The sequence below is a fragment of the Dendrobates tinctorius genome, unplaced genomic scaffold (genome assembly GCF_039654945.1).
Source record: "Dendrobates tinctorius isolate UK_male_01 unplaced genomic scaffold, ASM3965494v1 ptg000035l, whole genome shotgun sequence".
NCBI classification, from domain to species: domain Eukaryota; kingdom Metazoa; phylum Chordata; class Amphibia; order Anura; family Dendrobatidae; genus Dendrobates; species Dendrobates tinctorius.
The window spans coordinates 34,637,061-34,655,500 of NW_027361703.1; the positions used below are offsets into that span (position 1 = coordinate 34,637,061).

Below are 18,440 nucleotides of genomic sequence, written 5' to 3' on the forward strand. Positions count from 1 at the left end.
ACATCTCAATTGTCAGTCTGGCTCCACCTGAAGGAGCTAATTAATGAGCTGCAGCTGGAGGGCAGTCTTCCTGGAGACCATGTGCTGCATTCCACCATGTGTCCAGCCATAAGGCTCTGTGCCAACATGGCCTGCAACTGAGGTCACATTATGAGATGTAGCTTGGACATATGGCCTTACTATCGCCTAGAGGTCCAAGGCCTAGCTGCTTATATGTGAAAACACATCTCAGCACATGAGGCTCTAGGCCCAGTTTTGGCACAAAGGCATGAGACTAGAATCAGCCCAGAGGCCTAGGCCATCAACACAACATTCCAACGTGCATTCACCTGTGCTGGCTCCACACCTGCTAGAAAGACAGGGGGAGCTGGTAACGCCGAGAGCCTACCATGGAGGGAAGCGGCGTCCGGTCAGAAATGTTGTATTACTGCCAGTGATTTCCTCCCCTGTGCCCCTCGAGATCCAGGAAACTGGCCTGTTGCCTGTCTCGTTCTGCACTTTCGCGTTCCGCCGTGGAACGCACGCCAACCTTATGTCCTGGTGTCCTGCTCTGACGTCACCGGAGGCGCGACGGCCTTCTCCACCGCATGATTTCTGGAAGTAGCAGTGTTTTGCCAGCCGGCATCCGAGCCGAGAGCCTCCCACCGGGAGGAGCGGCTCAACCCAGGAGCACGTCAGCTCGACTGGTCTTTGGGGCAGAGGAGTGTCGGCCCTGGGCCACTTGACAGGGGGAAGGATTGGACATGCTGAACGATCCCCCTGAGCCCATCACGCAAGCTGGCTGAGGAACTTCTCCAAGAGGTGTCAGCCAAGGTCCGCTTGACAGGGGGGGAAGAGAGAAGGCTGAGACCCCCAATCCCCGAGACCATCTGGTACAGCAATGGATGGCTGAGGGACCTCTACCTAGAGAGGAATCAGCCACGGACCGCCTGCCAGGGGGAATGGAAAGCCGTAAAAAGTTCACAGGCCATCTTCAATCTAGAAGCAACCTCTCATACAACCGTCCCCTGCTGGGACAGGAAATACACTGGATGGTGGAGGTGGGAGGGGCCTTTTAACCTCTCTGTGATTCTGTCCCGCTATAGGTCAAGGAAAGACTACCTCCATGTTGCTGTCCGGAGGGACGTAATGGAAAGGATTGTTAAGAAAAGGTCATTCAAAAATTTGGGGGAGAATCATAAAGGAGTCCAATGAATACAAAAATCCAGCCGAAACTCGGCTGTTCTTGTGTCCCCAAGTATAGTGGTGACATTTATGCTGTCTTTATGAAGTTGGACTTTAAAAAAAAAAAAAAAAAAAAAAAAAAAATTCTCTGTGAATAAATTTAACCCTGGAAGAACCAAGAGCTGGATCTTTCTATTCATTGGACTCCCCTCCCGCTACACTGCAGATTTCCATGCTCGGGTCTCCTGGATCTACTAAGGGGTGAGCTGACGGTTTTTGTCTTTCTAATCATAAGGAGTGGACTACTGCTGGAGTCATAGCTTCAAGAGCCACCACACACAGACGTATCCAGGACATGGGCTACAAGTGTCGCATTCCTTGTGTCAAGCCACTGATGACCAATAAGACACCGCCAGAAGCGTCTTACCTGGGCCAAGCAGAAAAAGAACTGGACTGTTGCTCAGTGGTCCAAGGTGTTGTCTTCAGATGAAAGTAAATTTTGCATTTCATTTGGAAATCAAGGTCCCAGAGTCTGGAGGAAGAGTGGAGCGGCACACAATCAAAGTTACTTGAGGTGTAGCGTGAAGTTTCCACAATCAGTGATGGTTTGGGGAGTCATGTCATCTGCTGGCGTAGGTCCATTGTGTTTTATCAAGACCAAAGTCAGCGCAGCCATCTACCAGGAAATTTTAGAGAACTTCACACTTCCCTCTGCCGACAAGCTTTTTGGAGATGGAAATTTCATTCTCCAGCAGGACTTGGCACCTGTCTACACTGCCAAAAGTACCAATAACTAGTTTAAAAACAACAGTATCACTGTGCTTAATTGACCAGCACACTCGGCTAACCTTAACCCCACAGAGAATCTATGGGGTAATGTCAAGAGGAAGATGAGACACACCAGACCCAACACTGCTGACAAGCTGAGGAACCTGGGCTTCCATAACACCTCAGCAGTGCCACAGGCTGATCGCCTCCATGCCACACCCCACTGATGCAGTATTTGATGCAAAAGAAGCAATGACCAAGTACTGAGGGCATTTGCTGAATATACATTACAGTAGGCCAATATTTTGGATTTTAAAATCATTTTTAAAGCTGGTGTTATAAAGTATTCTAATTTACTAAGATAATGACTTTTGGGTTTTCATTGGCTGTAAGCCATAATTATCAACATAAACAAATAAACACTTGAAATAGATCACTCTGTTTGTAATAACTATATAATATATGAGTTTCACTTTTTGTATTGAAGAACTGAAATAAACTTTTTGATGATATTCTAATTTAGTGAGAAGCACCTGTACATACTGTATATACATACATATACACACACACACACACACACACCGTCAGACGCAGGTTTGACACATAAATCTGCACTCATTCTATTTGACTGTAGACTGCCAAATTGTGAAAGTGTGCAAGCTGTCACAATTCCCAAGAGTAAGCAGGCGTTTACTTGGCCGCAAGTATGTGATTTACATAGTTACAGTCACGTGCAGTCTAGACATGCTTGACTTCTCAAGTGTATTGAGAAAAGCCAAGCACATTTAGTGAGCATAAGACCACAAGTACCGTATATACTCGAATATAAGCCGACATTTTCAGCCCGTTTTTTTGGGCTGAAAGTCCCCCTCTCGGCTTATATTCGAGTCATATACAACGGGGGGTCAGAGGGGGAGGGGGGGCAGGGGTGTCAGGTCATACTTACCCGTCCTGACACTGTCTCTTGAGCCACCAGCTTCTCCCCGTGCTCTCTCTTCCTGCCTTCAGCGGTCACGAGGTGCCGCTCATTAAAACTCATGAATATGCGCATATTCATGAGTTTTAATGAGCGGCACCACGTGACCGCTGAAGGCAGGGAGAGAGAGCGCGGAGAAGCTGGGGGCTCAAGACACAGCGTCAGGACGGGTAAGTACAGCGATACTCACCTGTCCTGCATCCATGGCTGCTTGCTGCTGTCTGTCATCGGTCAGTGACTTCAGACAGCAGAGGGCGCGGTGACGTGGTTAGTGCGCGCCGCGCCCCCTGCAGTGTGAACGTCACTGACCAATGACGTGGCAGATAGCGGTGAGCAGCCATGGACGCAGGATAGGTGAGAATCTGACGCCCAGCGACGGAGAGGTGAGTATGTCATTTTTTTATTTTTACATGCTGCAGCAGCGGCAGCACATGGGGGAATAATCTTAAGGAGCTTCTAATGGGGGCAGCACATGGGGGAACAATATGGAGCTTCTAATGGGGGCAGTATATGGGGGAACAATATGGAGCTTCTTATGGGGGCAGTATATGGGGGAACAATATGGAGCTTCTAATGGGGGCAGTATATGGGGGAACAATATGGAGCTTCTAATGGGGGCAGCATATGGGGGAACAATATGGAGCTTCTTATGGGGGCAGCATATGGGGGAACAATATGGAGCTTCTAATGGGGGCAGCATATGGGGGAACAATATGGAGCTTCTAATGGGGGCAGCATATGGGGGAACAATATGGAGCTTCTTATGGGGGCAGCATATGGGGGAACAATATGGAGCTTCTTATGGGGGCAGCATATGGGGGAACAGTATGGAGCTTCTAATGGGGGCAGCATATGGGGGAACAATATGGAGCTTCTTATGGGGGCAGTATATGGGGGAACAATATGGAGCTTCTAATGGGGCAGCATATGGGGGAACAATATGGAGCTTCTAATGGGGGCAGCATATGGGGGAACAATATGGAGCTTCTAATGGGGGCAGCATATGGGGGAACAATATGGAGCTTCTTATGGGGGCAGCATATGGGGGAACAATATGGAGCTTCTAATGGGGGCAGCATATGGGGGAACAATATGGAGCTTCTTATGGGGGCAGCATATGGGGGAATATGGAGCTTCTAATGGGGGCAGCATATGGGGGAACAATATGGAGCTTCTTATGGGGGCAGTATATGGGGGAACAATATGGAGCTTCTAATGGGGGTAGTATATGGGGGATAATCTATGGAGCATTTCCCACCCTAAGCTTATACTCGAGTCAATAAGTTTTCCCAGTTTTTTGTGGCAAAATTAGGGGGGTCGGCTTATACTCGGGTCGGCTTATACTCGAGTATATACGGTATGTAAATCACAAATGCAATTAATGAACCAATGGCTAAATCATGCAGACCAGAGGTCATGCAGTAGCAATCCGCTATTACGCTCCTCATCGTGCGACAAAAATTGGAAGCCGCAGCGTCATACATTACATACTGCTATCTCCAGATCACCATGTATTGGTTCCGTGTGGAAAAAAAGTCATTCTATCAATTTAAAGCAACAATATCAGCTAAGAAGTAGTATGAGGTTCTACAGCAGCTGAAGTGTGTATTTTGAGGCTCTGCAGAAGTCCTGGTTTGTGTTTGGGCTCACACTCACCTACATTAATATATATATATAGTGGTACAGTAAAGGGTGTTTTACTGGATGGGAGTTACATTTCTCCCAGCAGATTAATGTTTGGCCGGGTTTTTCCTTAAAGGGAAGGTGCCGTGTTTTTTCATAATTTAATGTAAAAAAGAAAATAGTATAAAAAGATATTAAGAGAGAGACTTGATAAAATCCACGATAAGTTTTATTCACATAATTTCATGATAAAACCATAAAGGGGAAAACAGACCCCCCACGCCTGACGCGTTTCGAACCTTACACCAGGTTCTTCCTCATGTCTCTGAGGAAGAACCTGGTGTAAGGTTCGAAACGCGTCAGGCGTGGGGGGTCTGTTTTCCCCTTTATGGTTTTATCATGAAATTATGTGAATAAAACTTATCGTGGATTTTATCAAGTCTCCAGTGCCGGATTTTCCTTCTGTCTTCATGTTTGCAACACATGGTGGTCAGCCATTTGATCCCTAGGCACGACCGGCTTACAGGCCTATTTTGGTGAGCACAAATTTCCCTTTCCCCTTCCTAATTTTATAAAAAGATATTGTCCCCTAAGCTTGACTCAGTGGTGTGTATGGATTTTTTTTTTTCTGTAGTAATGCAGCCACTGGGGGCTGCCATCTTACCTCTCTGGCTGCTAAACGACACTTTCCATGCTCATTTACGGCAGTCCCTGGGCATAAGAGATAATAGTCGGCTGCCGACCCCATCTCTTTCATTGCAGCTGCATCAGGAGTGAACTGGCCACGCCTCAGTGGGCAGCTCAATTCACAGCTGTAGGTGTGGCCAGGCCCCATCTTATTAGAGCCCAGTGCTTTTCTTTTAGCTTCATTTACACTCTATTGCAAGCCCTGGATGCTGTACTGTTCCACCATAACAGGGCTTGGATGTTCACTCTGCACATACCAGCTGTAGGAGAGGAACCAGGATGAGCTCCTGGAGACCGAGCTGCTCTTTCCAAAGCACACGGCCAGCTGCAGCCCCTGCTCTTGCAAAACATAGGAGGAGCTGCTCCCTGCTGTTTCAAAACACTTGGCTATCTGCTGGACATCTAATCCTCTCCTGTGTGATACTGACTGCAGAGCCTTGTATCTAATCCTCTCATGTGTGATACTGACTGCTGAGCCCTGTATCTAATCCTCTCCTGTGTGATACTGTGTGCTGAGCCGTGTATCTAATCCTATCCTGTGTGATACTGCCTGCTGAGCCGTGTATCTAATCCTATCCTGTGTGATACTGTCTGCTTAGCCGTGTATCTAATCCTCTCCTGTGTGATACTGTCTGCTGAGCCGTGTATCTAATCCTATCCTGTGTGATACTGACTGCTGAGCCGTGTATCTAATCCTATCCCGTGTGATACTGCTCTCCTGAAATACTCTGTGCTGCTGTCACCCTGCTCCTCCCCCATATATCTCCCTCTGTGCCCCCCATAGACCAGCACACTGCTCTCCTGAAATACTCTGTGCTGCTGTCACCCTGCTCCCAGAATCCTTGCTGCCTGCCATCCTCAGTGACCGAAGAGACCCCATTCCTCTCCTCAGATCCTGTCCTGGCGATGTGTGAAAGCGAGGTGACAGGGGCCTGATATATGGTGGAAGGAGCAGGGTGACAGCAGCACAGAGTATTTCAGGAGAGCAGTGTGCTGGTCTATGGGGGGCACCCTGTTCGGTGGCAGGGATTGTACATAGAGTGCTGTGTTTTATACACATGGACGGACCGTCTGCTTGTCTGCTCCACAGAAATCCAGGAAACATGTCTGCTGATTGATGGCCTGTTCTGATCCAGACTTTACATGCAAAGACAGTCAGTAACTTTGCAGGTCCCATCAAAATGGCTGCTCACTGTGTTCCTAAATGTCATCCTTTCTTTTCCCTTAGCAAACACCTAAAAGGGGAGGAGAGGAGTGACACCACACCCACGTCAGCAGACTCCACCCATATTTACTCCAGTGCAGTAATGTGAGCTAGTTGCACTAGGTTTTGGTGCCAAACTTCAGTAGCTGCTCCCCCTAGTGTTAACAAGTGGAAATTCCAAACTTTTTAAAATTATTTTTCATATTTTACAAAATTAAAAACAAATAATATTTTTTAAGAAGATGTAAACATTAATTCTTTACATTTTTTTCAAATGCTGAAAAAATTTTTTTTTGGATGTCACCTTCCCTTTAAAAACAGGACCTGCAATGATGTCATGGTCACGTGATAAGCTCATGTGATGTCTACCTCACCGGTGGGAGGGGTTATGGGCTATGTAATGGAGGTTGGTATTTGGCACATGGTGAGTGTGTGTCTGGAAGTTACAGGAACTTGGCTGGACTTAGCCTGAACTTGTATACAGGATCCCCGTGCTGCAGGACTATAGCAGCAAGACTCTCAACAACCCTGGGATTGGCACCTGGCGGATGCCGCAGGACCTGGCAGCCGCTTAGTTAAGCCCGTCCCATGCAAGGAGTGAGTCTGGAACCAGTGGTTCTCCAAGCTGGAGTATATTTATGTTTTTCCTTATTTTCTGTTAACCTGCTGTTTGCAACGTGACATTAAACCACTGAAATTGGACTTTAAGCCTGTGTGTTGCCTCGTTACTGCAGCCCTGCCATTACCTACCAGAGCAGATCCCTACAATATATTATATATTATACACATATATATATATATATATATATATATATACATACACACACATACATACACACACACATATATATACACACACACTAGATGGTGGCCCGATTCTAACGCAGAATATGGCCAGCGGAACACCGACGGTCAAAAGATGGTCCAGGACGATCCACCACGATTGGCGATCTCACAGGGGGGGCCTGGTCGCTGCTGTGTGTCACACTGAGGCCAAGTACACACTTGCAGAAATGCAAAGGAAATTTCCCGCGGAAAACATGCGTTTTTCTTTTTGTTTGCGGAATTCAAGCGCATTCCCAGCGATTTGAAGCATCGCTTGGAATGTGATTGACAGGTTGTTCACATTTGTCAAGCATAGTGTTTGACAATTGTGATCAACTTTTTACTAATGATGCTGCCTATGCAGCATCAATAGTAAAAGATAGAATGTAAAAAAAATTTTTTTAAAAAAAGGTTATTCTCACCTTTCGACGGCCCCCGATCTCCTCTCCACGCTCCTGGCATCTTCCGGTCCCAGTAATGCTTAGCGCGAACGACCGGAGATGACGTCACTCTCTCGAGAGCGCAACGTCATCAGTGGTCTTTCGCGCAAAGCATTACTGGGACCGGAAGATGCCGGGCGTGTGGTGAGAGGAGGGAAAGAGTCCGGGGGCCGTCGGAAGGTGAGTATATCACCATTTTTTATTTTAATTCCATTTTTTACAGGTTTATGGTACCCAGGGCCTGGAGGAGAGTCTCCTCTCCTCCGGACACTGGGTACCATCCACACATTGAGCGCTGCGCCGGTTATCTCCCGGCTGCATCGCTGCTGACTCCCGTGCGGAAGGAGATGACCCACGGCGACCGTTGGGAGATCAGCAGCTAGCGCCGCAGATCTCCCGACGGTAGCGGTGTCGTGCGTTGTTCGAATTCTGTGCCAATTCGCAGCTGGACTGCGCCTGTCGCTGATTGGTCGCGGACGGACGGGCATGACCAATCAGCGACGCGGAATTTCCATTACAAACAGAATTAGACAATTATATAGTAGAGAGATATATATATATATATATATATATACATATACACATATACACACACACACACACACACATACATACATACACACACACACACACACGGTAAATACACACATATACTTACACTCTTGCGTACACACACACGGCTACTATAGACTTTTAGTTTGCCTCCAGTAACTCTGCTGTTTCCCGAGTGCAACACCCGCCTGCTGCTTCAACGCCTGTGGTCCGTGTGCCCACCTGAACCTTGAACATCGAGGATTCACCTCACCTGGTTTCTGTAACAAGCACATTTCCAATTATAAGGTGTTCGACAGCCATATTATTTTAGTATTGTTGTTTTTTTTTCCCTAAACAAAATCATTTTAGCTTGTTACAGGAGACATTAAGGTGGAAAAAGTTCTGAAATTGTTCCTATGGTATGATTTCTATCACATGACAAAAACCTGGCATTTACTCCAACACAGTAAGCAACTATTAACCCAACTAGGAACAAGATCATTCTCTCCCAAGAATTACAAGACACAAAACATACTGTACTGTAAAAAAAAGGAGAAAGTAAAATTCAAGAACACTACAACACTAAAAACTAAGAGGGGAAATCAGGATTCAAGCAGATTTTGAAGCGATCTCACTCAGCATACAGCTTTTCACCGATCTTCTCCCAACATCTGCGGTATTGTTGACACACCTGCTGTCTCATTCAGATGAAAGGTAGAAAAGAGGCAACAGAAAATGCATCAATGTAATATAAGCCAATAGAATATGCCTACAGGGCACAACTGAAATTACCATAGTATAGAAGTGAATGCACGGTTATGCAAGCACATAGAGACACTACAGTATTACAAGCGGAGATAACTGAACTAACTTCGGATCATATTGTGCAATTGAATTCATATGTAGGAAATTACATGGGGTGAGTAAAGGCACATTTACATGTGCAGACCATGACGATTAAATGACCAGCTTTTAGCTACATGCAAACCTAATAGCCTGTTTACACAGTCCATCTGTACTCTGTGTGTACATAACGATCATTAAAGGGAACAAGTCACCAGAAAAAAATGCTATTAACCTGCAGATATGGGGTTAATCTGCAGGTTAAGAGCACTATTAACCTAGTCAGCACCCACACTTAGCCAAATGCTGCCGGGAGAAAATTAACTTCATTCCCCCCGGCAGAGTTCCGGTTTCAGTCACGAGGGGTGGCGCTGGCCGAGTCACCGCTGAGTATACAGAGCGGCAGCTCTATCGGCACCAATGCAGAGCCAGTGTCAGTCAGGGCCAGGGGCGCAGTTACAGCCACCACTCTGTATTCTCAGAGCGGTGACTGAAGCCACGTCAGCGCCCACTGTGATTGGAAGATGAATGCTGCCAGGAGGAATACAGTTCATTTTCTCCCGGCAGCATTCAGCAGGTTAATAATGCAATAACCAGATGCGAGCAACCCCTAGCTCAGCAACTATAAAAGGAGGCTGGTTGTTTAGGCAATAAGCTTGCATGCATGAAGCTGGCTAGAGACAGTAGTTCTCTAGAAGATAAAGAGAACCAGTCATGTGAAAAAACGCTATCAACCTGAAGATATTTGGTTACCGTAATTTGCAGGTTAATAGGGGTTCTGAAGCTGTGCGTCTGCCATATTGAAAGCTCAGCTATCAGGAGTAAATGAACTATTTATTCCTCCCAGCAGCCATGGGCTATCAGTCTTAAGGCCCCTTTACATTTAGCGATGCACCAGCGATCCCGACCACGATACGACCCGGTCAGGATCGCTGATGCATCGCTAAATGGTCGCTAGTGAGCTGCCAAACAGGCAGATCTCACAGTGATGCAGCAGCGGTGGCTGGAAGAACACCCCCAACAGTGACTGACAACTAGCTCTACAGTGCATCAGTGTTAAACCAGCTGTCAGTCAGTGACAGGCATCGCTCCCAGTGTACTGAGCAATAACTGAAATGGGGCTGGCCTTGCCGCTGACTGAAAGGTCTAGGCTGCCTTTCTGTGCACCAGCCACACAGCTTCATAATGCTATTAACCTGCAGAGTAACCCCATATCTGCAAATAAATAGCATTTTTTTTTTTTTTTTTTTTTTAACATGACATCAGTAAGCAGATTGAAAAGAAAAAAAAAACACTTGTGAAAATGCCCGTTGATTTTAATGGCTACATATTCTATCCATGAAAAAATAACTATAAAACATGTATGCTTTAAAGGGGCCTAAGGGTTAATTCACACAGTATGACTGCCAATCTGTTCTAGCAAAGTTGTTACATATGTAGGCAAGCACTTATCCATGCTGTAATACCATCAGGAAGGCATCTGATGGGCTCCAAATTTATTCTGCACCAGAACCACCACCCCAAACATACAACCAGTGTCATTAACCCCTTTACCCCCAAGGGTGGTTTGCACGTTAATGACTGGGCCAATTTTTACAATTCTGACCACTGTCCCTTTATGAGGTAATAACTCTGGAACGCTTCCATGGATCCTGGTGATTCTCACACTCTTTTCTTGTGACATATTGTACTTCGTGTAAGTGGTAAAATTTCTTTGATATGACTTGCGGTTATTTGTGAATAAAAAAAATGGAAATTCAGCGAAAAATTAGAAGTTATAATAAGGGTTAAAACTTGACCAGCGATTTCTCATTTTTACACCACCATAGAAAATACCCAAAATTGACACCATTCTAAAAACTGCACCCCTGATTGTGCTCAAAACCACATTCAAGAAGTTTATTAACCCTTCAGGTGATTCACAGGAATTTTTGGAATGATTAAAAAAAAGAACATTTAAAATTTTTTTTCACAAAAAATTTATTTCAGATGCAATTTGTTTTATTTTACCAAGGGTAACAGGAGAACTTGGACCCCAAAAGTTGTTGTACAATTTTTCCTGGGTACGCTGATAACCCATATATCCAGGTATACCACTGTTTGGGCGCACGGCAGAGCTCGGAAGGGAAGGAGCACCGTTTGACTTTTCAATGTAAAATTGGCTGGAATTGAGATCGTACGTCATGTCGCTTTTGGAAAGCCCCTCATGTGCCTAAACAGTGGAAATCCCCCACAAGTGACACCATTTTGGAAAGTAGACCCCCTAGTGAACTTCTCTAGATGTGTGGTGAGCACTTTGAACCCCCCAGTGCTTCACAGAAGTTTATAATGTAGAGTCGTAAAAATAAAAAATCTTTTCACAAAAATGATCTTTTCGCCCACAATTTTTAATTTTCCCAAGGGTAACAGGAGAAATTGGACCCCAAAAGTTGTTGCACAATTTGTCCTGAGTATTCTGATACCCTATATGTGGAGGTAAACCACTGTTTGAGCGCATGGCAGAGCTCGGAAGGGAAGGAGCACCGTTTGACTTTTCAAACACAGAATTGGCTGGAATTGAGATCAGACGCATGTCGCGTTTGGAGAGCCCCTGATGTGTCCAAACAGTGGAAACACCCCCAATTCTATCCCCAACCCTAGCCCTAACTTTAGCCCCAACCCTAAAGGGAAAATGGAAATACATTTTTTATTTTTCCCTAACTAAGCGGGTGATAAAGGGGGGGTTTGATTAACTATTTATAGCGGGTTTTTATGTTTGGCGGCTATCACACACTAAAAGACGCTTTTTATTGCAAAAAAATAGTTTTTGCATCACCACATTTTGAGAGCTATAAGTTTTCCATATTTTGACCCACAAAGTCATGTGAGGTATTGTTTTTTGCGGGACGAGTTGACGTTTTCATTGGTACCACATGACATTTTTTGATCGCTTTTTATTCCAATTTTTGGGAGGCAGAATGAACAAAAACCAGCAATTCATGAATTTCTTTGGGGGAGGGGCGTTTATACCATTCCACCTGTGGTAAAATTGATAAAGCAGTTTTATTCTTTGGGTCAGTATGATGACAGCGATACATCATTTATATCTTTTTTTTATGTTTTGGCGCTTTTAAACTAACTATTTTATAAAAAAAAAATAAATAATTATTTTTGCTTCGCTTTATTCTGAGAGCTATAATTTTTTTATTTTTCCGGTGATAGAGCTATATGACTGCTTAATTTTTGTGGGACAAGATGATGTTTTCAGCGGTACCATGATTATTTATATCAGTCTTTTTGATCGCGTGTTATTCCACTTTTTGTTTGGCGGTATGATGATAAAGCATTGTTTTTGCCTTTTTTAATGGTGTTCACTAAGGCTGTGGGCCCACGTAGCGTTTTAAAACGCTCACTAAAAACCGGACTCCTTCCCAGAAATTTTTTTCCGCGCAATTTCACCGCGACTTTACCGCGATTATGATCGCGATTTTCGCGTGCGATAGTCAAGAACTTTCCAAGCGATTTGAAGCATCGCTTGGAAAGTGATTGACAGGTTGATCACACTCGTCAAACATAGTGTTTGACAAGTGTGACCAGGTTTTTACTATTGAGGCCGCCTATGCGGCATCAATAGTAAAAGATAGGATGTTAAAATGCTAAAAAAAACAAAGAAAAAAATCGGGGTATATTTACCTTCCGGTGTCCCGCGCTGCATTCCCGGGCCTCAACGTTCCCAGTAATGCCTTGCGAGACCTGTGATGACGTAGTCTCGCGTTGCTATAGCGATCTCGCGAGACCGCTAGAGTCACGCGAGACTACGTCATTACAGGGCCTTGCCGCAAGGCATTACTGGGAACGCTAGGCCGGGAATGCAGCGCGGGACATCGGAAGGTAAATATACCCCGATTTTTTATTCTTTTTTTTACAGGGGTATGGTACCCAGGGCCTGGAGGACAGTCTCCTCTCCTCCACACCGTGGGTACCAACCGCACATGAGACGATTAACTTCCCGCATGGTGGGCATAGCCACATGCGGGAAGTCAGCGATTCTCATGCATTCCTATGGGTGCGGAATCGCGGCAATTCTTTGCGATTCCGCACAAAAGAATGAGCATGCTGCGATTTTTTCCGCGATGCGATTCCGCCGCGGAAAAAAGCGCAGCATTAGCACAGCATGTGCGGAATGCCATAGGAATGCATGGGGGGGCGTTCTGTACACGATTTTTAAGCGTTTTCGCGCCGAAAATCGTGGCAAAAACGCTTAAAAATCGCTACGTGGGCACATAGCCTAAAGGGTTAACTAGTGCGACAGTTTTATAGGTTGGATCGTTACAGATGCAGCGATACTAAATATGTGTACTTTTATTTAGATTTTTTTATTCAAATATTGAATTATCGATGGAATATTGATTTTTTTTTTTTTTATATTTTCACAATTATTTTTTTTAAAAATATTTCATTCTATGTTTTACACGGTGTCCCACTATGGGACACTCAATTTGTGCAGATCTGCATGCCATATAAGCTGTCAGCGCTGCATGTAATTTCTCACTAACCTCAGAGACTTCCTGACATGCACTGCGCAACACAGGAAGTCTCCGAGCTCTAGTAACCTGGATATCGGACATCGGGTTACCATAGGAGCGATCTGGACCCGGCATCATGCCGCGGGGTCTCCGATCCAAAAGCAGAGGGGCTGTCACAGCTGACAGCCCCTCTGCCTGCTCCCGAAATGCTGCGATCATGTTTGATTGGAGTGTTCCGGGGGTTAAAGTGCCGGGACCGGTCCGTTACCGCTCCTGGCGCTAAGTGCCAGGTGTCAGCTGTGAGAATCAGCTGACACCCGGCCACAATCAGCGAGGCTGATCGCGTTTGACGTACTCTCCCGTCCATGGGCATTAAGGCCCAGGGCACATGGACGGGATAGTACATGCAATGTCAGGAAGGGGTTAAGCACTATCTTCATAGTAAAGAAGAACAAGGAGTCCTGAAAGTGATATGGCCCCCACAGGACCTTGATCTCAACATCAAATCTGTGTGGGATTACAGAAGAGACAGAAGGATTTGCACAAGCTACATCCATAGAAGATCTGTGGTTAGTTCTCCAAGATGCTTGGCTCAACCTCTTTGCCATTTTCTTTGATCCCCAAGAAGTATCGTTTCTCCTTGCGGAGAATCACATGCTAAGCATGCTGAGATGAGGAGACTTAAAGCCGCAATGCTCCTCTGGGAAATATGCAAATTGTCTCTTCAGAGAGGAAGAGGACTAGAACTCTAGTGCCACCTATTGGAAGTAGCAATCCTAAAAGTCAATGTTGACCCTTTAACAACTTTTAGGATCACTGCTTCCAATAGGTGGCACTAGAGTTCTAGTCCTCTTCCTCTCTGAAGAGACAATTCGCCATTTTCCTTGAAAAACTAATTATAGTGAAGCCAGGAGAATTGAAGCTGTTGTGAAGGCAAAGGGCAGTTGCAAAAATTGATTTCATCTAGATTTTTTTGTTCACTTTGAAACTTGGTAGCTGATCAAAAATATAATAATCACCACTTCTATTTTTGAAAGAATGCAAGTGTGTGTTTATATAACTGTGGCCTAATGGATGGGGTTGGGTGAGGTGGAAACTTGCTGCAAATTGTGATTTCACTCTGAAAAGGATATTACAGCTGCAGAAAATAAAGGTTATTCATGAAATGATTAAAACTTATACTTTTCCGAATACTGCATACATTTTTCATAGGTTTACAATCTCACTGCATGTTGTCACAAGCTGTGCAGCTGTGTGCCCCATCACATAACCAGGGCAGATTTCCAGCTAAAAGGAAGGACAATGAAGGACACTACTGGATACTAGTAAGCAGAAATCTCACATACCGTATCTAGAAAAAGTATTCAGACCCTGTGCACTTTTCCACATTTTTACATCCACAAATTTAAATGTTTTTTGTTTTTTTACAAGGATTTTATGAGATGCAGCAAGTCATACTCCAACACCTCCCCCATGGCCAAGACCAAAGAGCTGTCTAAGGTCACTGGGGACAAAATTGTAGACCTGCACAAGGCTGGGATGGGCTACAGGACAATAAGTGAGCAGCTTGGTGAGATGGCAACAACTGTTGGCACAATTATTAGAAAATGGAAGAAACACAAGAGGACTCTTCCTCGATCTGGGGCTACATGCAGGATCTCGCCTCCTGCGGTAAGGATGATTCTGAGAAAGATCCGGAATCAGCCAAGAACTACAGGGATTTTATTATACAGTTTTATTTTCTGCATTTTATTTTTAAGATTTTGTCTCAGTTGAAGTGTACCTACTATAAAGATTACAGACAACTACATTCTTTGTAGGTTGGAAAACTTGCAAAATCGGCAATGTATGAAATACTTATATTCCCCTCTGTAGATGGTATTTATAAATGGTCTTTCATTAAACATGTTGTTTGCTGAAACTGAGTCGATGAAACCATCGTATCATGCTGTCACTTGGTGACTGATGATTACATATTCAATAGAAGCCTCGGAGTCAGACATTAAAAGTACTTTGTCTTTGTATACAGCACTGTATATATACAGTCCAAGGACATCTAGGAGTCGTGAATTTTCTCTTTATAATATCAGTCCAGGGAACATAGTGCTGGAAGTCATTTCATTTCCTTAGGACCATAAATAAAGGGAATCTGTCACCAGGTTCTGGCTACAACATTTGAGAGCAGCATAATGCAGGGATAGAAACCCCAATTACGCAGGAGGTGATGAAATATCAGCACCTCCAGCACGATAATGGCAGAGAACTCAGCACATCTAACAGCCATGCTCCTGCAGCAACAGCAACAGCCAGGGACGGTGCACAGTAAGGCCAATTTCACATTAGAGGTTTTTTGCGCAGCGCATCGTGCGCAATAGAAAAGCATGCAAAAAACGCTTCATGCGTTTTTGCATGCGATTGCTTGTTTTATACGCATTTGTTCTCTAGAGGTTAAGACAAATCTACACATTTTTTACGCCAAAAACGCATGCGCACGAAAACGCATATCCATGCGCATTCCTGCGTTCCCATAGACTGTAATGCGTTATTTTGTCGCATTCCGTGCGCAAGAGGGGGGGTTTTTACGCCTTTCAGCAGACCCAAAATGCAACAGGTTGCAGCTGGCACGCCTAGGTGCACACCTTAAAAAAACACGCATGTGCACAAAAATGCATACGACCGCATGCAAACGCAAGACCATGCGCACGCCATGTTAAACATAGGTACGCATGACGCATGCGCATGGATGCGCATGATGTGCTGCGCAAAAAAACGCTAATGTGAAACCAGCCTAACCTACACAGAGTGTCAGGTCGGCGCCGTTATACTGATTAAAATGATACACTGGTTGATGAAATCCGTCTTGTGGTTATTCTTTAATCTTTATTTTCCGTTCCGAGTAAATGATCTGCTCGTGCTCCGGGGCAGGGCTGTGTGGGGGGGGTCTTTATGTGGTGCTCTGATTAGGTATTCATAATGCAGACTGTACATACTGTGGAAAATCCTGCTGACAGCTTCCCTTTAAGTCACTTTGTTACAATTATCTCGAGACAGGAACATTTTTTAAAAACACATTCAATTGTGAAGTTTATTTTTATTCCTAGTTCTGTTGATTAAAATATACTTTTGTTAGTGGCACAACCCCTTTATCACCTTTTTGAATACGGGCATAATAGTACGCCCACATCGGAATCCCTCCCTTTGATGTGGGCTCAGGCACTGAGCCCACATCTTTCCTGGCACATGTCAGCTGGTTTGAACATGTGTCTCTAACAGCCGTGGGTGGAATCGTGATCCACCCGTGGCTGTTAACCTGTTAAATGCCGCTGTCAAACTGACAACGGCATTTAACTCGCGCTTCCGGCAAGCACGCAGGAAATCCCACCCATCAGTGACCCAGTCACGTGATCGCGGGTCACCGATAGGTTGGCATGACAATTAGAAGTCTCCAGCAGACCTCTATGGTTGTCATTGTCGGATAGCTATGAGCTCCTCCTGATGGTCGGCGCTCATAGCAAGTAAGCATTTCTGCTACCTACCGGCGATCTGATCATCGCCTGTATGTAGAAGAGCCGATCGGACAACTGCAGCTTCTAGTCTACGATGTAGACTATTCAGGCATGCAAAAAGTAAAAAAAAAAAAAAAAGTTTTTCAAAATATTAAAATAGTTCAAATCACCCCCCTTTCGCCCCATTCAAAATAAAATAAAAAAAGAAATCAAACATACCCATATTTGGTATTGCTGTGTTCAGAATCGCCCCATCAATATTAAAAAAGGAATTAACACGATCGCTAAACGGCGTAACGAGAAAACAATTAAAAACGCCAATATTACTTTTTTTTGATCGCCGCTACATTGCAATAAAATGCAATGCAATAACGGGCAATCAAAAGATCGTATGTATACTAAAACTGTATCAGTAAAAACGTCAGCTCGGTGCGCAAAAAATAAGCCCTCACTCAGCCCTAAATCACAAAAAATGGAGACGCTATGGGTTTCGGAAAATGGCGACATTTTATTTTTTTTCTCTAAAGTTTGGATTTTTTTTTCCACCACTTAAATAAAAAGAACCTAAACATGTTTTGTGTCTATTAACTCATAATGACCTGGAGAATCATAATGGTAGGTCATTTTAGCATTTAGTGAACATGGTAAAAACAAAAAAAACAAGTGTGGGATTGCCCCTTTTTTTTTGCAATTTCACCTCACTTGGAATTTTTCCCCGTTTTCCAGTACACAATATGTTAAAATCAATTGTGTCTTTCAAAAGTACAACTTGTCCCGCAAAAAACAATCCCTCACATGACCATTTTGACTGAAAAATAAAAAAAGTTATGGCTCTGGGACGAAGGGGAGCAAAAAATGAAAACGCAAAAATGGAAAATGGCTCGGTGGTTAAGAGGTTAAGTGTAACATCTACTCTATACCTGATGTCTACAGCTGAAGTGCATTGTGAGAACATACCCTTAGGCTGCATCTGCTACATTTTACAGTACTAGCAAAGTGAATAAGATTTTTAAAAATCTCAGAAATACTGCAAAATATATCTGCTACATCATTTTAGTAGAGTTGTGGAGTGGAGATTCGAAGCATGTTAATTTATATTGAGGATGGACAGCAAGTTCCATGCTTTAATATGGAAAAGGTGAACTGCACTGCTTCACCGCACCTTTTTTCTTTTTGCAATTTTCGCACTGGTAAACGCAGAGTCAGGACAAAATAGAGGTGGGAAACAGGCATGAGGGCAGGGATCTCAGAACACTTCCCAACTCTGAGACAACTGTGAGCCAAGTCAGGGATAACACTGCTGATCAACAGGAACCAGATCAAGGTGCTGAGAAGGTGATGTCAGTGGAAAGAAAGACAGGAAAG

The 18,440-nt window shown here is 44.4% G+C and overlaps 1 protein-coding gene across 15 annotated transcripts in view; it reads right to left on the reverse strand.

The window, feature by feature from the left end:
* CADPS2 (calcium dependent secretion activator 2) overlaps positions 1-18,440 on the reverse strand; it is a 708,285-nt gene that overhangs the window by 663,762 nt on the left and 26,083 nt on the right. The window lies entirely within an intron of this gene.